The sequence below is a fragment of the Arctopsyche grandis genome, chromosome 13 (genome assembly GCF_051622035.1).
Source record: "Arctopsyche grandis isolate Sample6627 chromosome 13, ASM5162203v2, whole genome shotgun sequence".
In the NCBI taxonomy this organism is placed as follows: Eukaryota; Metazoa; Arthropoda; class Insecta; order Trichoptera; family Hydropsychidae; genus Arctopsyche; species Arctopsyche grandis.
Window position 1 is genome coordinate 19227060 of NC_135367.1, and position 3070 is coordinate 19230129.

Below are 3070 nucleotides of genomic sequence, written 5' to 3' on the forward strand. Positions count from 1 at the left end.
ACCTTTGTCCCTCGTCCCGCAGACGCGGTAGGTGCATCCAGTGGTAAAAGCAGTTCATTCCCCGTCTGGCCCCAACCCCTCGAGGGATCGATGCCCGCTGGGTGAGGATGTGGGAGGAGGTCGGTTGGATAGAAGAGCGAATACCGTTCCTCCCCATCCCCCATTCCCACCCAATCCCATCGGTCGTGACCCAAATGACTCGTAAACCTGTCGATGCACACACCGGAACGTCAATGCACACAATTTACATACTTACATAAATATGCATATGATAAAAATCCAGTCTACATCCGTTTAATTGAAAAAATATTTCCTCGAAATTAATTTAGTGCACGTGTCGTACGACCTACGGTATGCTGAATGTCCTTTTAGCGGACAGACAGGCTGTCTGTGCAGTTTATCTCCGACAAAACAAGGGGTGGTAGACTTTACGATTTCATTGTAGTAGCTTTATGGATATATAGAGGTGTCGGCGATGGGGAATTCGAGGTGCCCTTCAAAGGAGGTCACATCCAACACCGGAACCCCATGTCTGGGATTCGGGAATATGTAGCGAGGGGTCTCGTTCAGTCGTTTGCAAGTCGAGGCCTCCGTATTTGCGCTTTATTTTCGATCTTGTTCGTTTTCATATCGTATGATATATTATATGAATATGGATTGTATTATAAGAATTGAATCTAATTTTTTATTTTCATTTTGTACTTTTGTATGTGCATGAGAAACTCTCGGAAAATAGTGGCATAGTTTTCACAGTCCTCGGTAGTATAGTGGTCAGTATCCCCGCCTGTCACGCGGGAGACCGGGGTTCGATTCCCCGCCGGGGAGAATCACTTTTTATTTTTGTATTATGTTTTTTCTTCATATTTACATATTATATTACGCTTCAAAGATTTAAAAAAATATTTTTTACACAGTCAAACTTTTTTGGAAGAAACAAATTGGAAGGCCTAAATTGTAAATCGAAAATTTTAGGTACTACCTATGGATGTATATATATACATATGTACTGAAATCATATGTACATATCAATAAATTCCATTTTACAATAAAATATTCGTTCACGGGTAACGCTCATGTAGCACTAATTAAAAATAATTAAAAAATGAGGTGTTTTTTTTTATCTTCATCAAAATTCCGGTGAAAATAAAAAAGTGCCACCTAGCGGTCATTCCGTTAAAAAATATAATTTATTAGTGCACACGTAAATACTTTTTTTAATAGAAAATATTTTAACAATATATATTTACTTAAATTAAATAAAAAGGTTTGCATATGCATGTTTATAAAAAAAAATATTTATTTATTTAAAATACATGGGAAAGGCGTCAAAACCCACAGGGCTTAAATTGTACAAATAATAAAATAAAAACAAAAATATTCATAATAATAATGAGATAGAAGAAAAATTAAATATCTGGAACGGTAACATAATAACTAAAAGAAAACAAAAATAAAGAAAAGATATTGGAAAAAAGAATTACAAAAATACTTTAAATTTAAGAAAGACATCTAGTTTGTTTTTAAAAATATTAACGTTTTCTGAATTTACTACATTGTTTGGAAGACTATTCCAAACTGAAACCACACTGTTTGGAAAGAAGGAATATCTGATCAATTTATTCGATTTTTCTTTTTGGAGTCTGAGGGTGTGAGTGTAAGTGTTTTCATTGAACGTAATAAGTTTGGACATATGACAATTATAATGATTATTTATTATTTTATTCTTCTTATCTCCAGTGTAGGGAGATTCATTATTTTCAACCTTTCGTTATATGATTTAAGTTCAGAAGGTATCTTTTTAATTCTGCTTTGTACCCTTTCCATACATATAACATCTTTTTAAAATGAGGATTCCATATACTCAAAGCGTACTCTAATTTAGGTATGATAAAAATTTAATAATTTTTTGATAATATGTTTAATTTGAAAAAATTGAATACACGTTTTATGATATACAACTAGTGAAAATGAATAACATTTGTTCACAATATGGTTAATATGAGAAGTCCATTTTAGGTCACAATTAGTGATGATACCTAGGTCTAATCGATGTTGGACAGTTGATTAAATGATTGTCTATTTTGTAGAAAAAACTTGGGTTTTTTTTACCTAGATGCACATATTTATTTTCTCCAATGAATGACTGAACACTTCACTAAGTGGAAAATTCAAATTAATCAAATCAAAACAGAGGCCATATTCTTTATTGTTAGAAAGCATAAGCCAAGTTCTGATCTGAAAATCCCCTCTGGAGAAAGTCTGAAATGGCAGTCAGTAATAAAATATTTAGAAGTAACGTTCGATAAAAGAATGAGATGGGCACCTCACATTGAGGGAGCGAAATGCAAGGCGATGCGGGGTATATCCTCAATATATCCAATATTTAATCGCCATAGTTCTTAATCAACTCAAAATAAAATAAAACTATATCGCGCGCTCATATTACCATTATTAACCTATGCTTCACCTGTATGGAATAACGCCTCGAATACTAACCTTTCCAAGCTCCAAGTAATACAAAATAAATCCCTAAAAATAATTTATAATACACCCATATACAATAACTTGAAAAAACTGCATGCAATAAATAATATTCCGTTTGTTAAAAGTAGATTCTATAACAGAATCACTAATAACTATACTAACACACTTGTGAAGAGTCTCGGTGATTACAACAAAATGTCTATACCCTTCAGGTATAAACACAGATTACCTAAACACAATCTGCTTTAGGTCATCCACTTTAGATGTATTAGATGTATTATGAGCATTTATAAGAATTGTAAATAGGTTTTTGAGCTCTTTTTCCTATTATGCTGTACATTAACATTAGAATAATATAATACTAAGACTACTAACCGAATTAAATTTAATTGTAAAATAGAAAATGATCAGTAGATCAGTAGCTATTAAAATAGATATAAGATGTATTGTGAACATAATTTTGTAATAATAAAAAGCATTTAAAAATCAAAATCAAATGTATGTAGGGAGGTATGGGAAAATGAAAGTTGATTTAAAATTAAAGTAAAAATATACGTACATACAATATAGTTAATTTATTATAGTA

The 3070-nt window shown here is 32.1% G+C and overlaps 1 non-coding gene across 1 annotated transcript; it reads left to right on the forward strand.

The window, feature by feature from the left end:
* Positions 1–753: 753 nt before the first annotated feature.
* On the forward strand, positions 754–825 carry TRNAD-GUC (transfer RNA aspartic acid (anticodon GUC)). The gene has a single exon. It is a non-coding gene; the product is annotated as a tRNA-Asp (tRNA).
* The last annotated feature ends 2245 nt before the right edge of the window (positions 826–3070 follow it).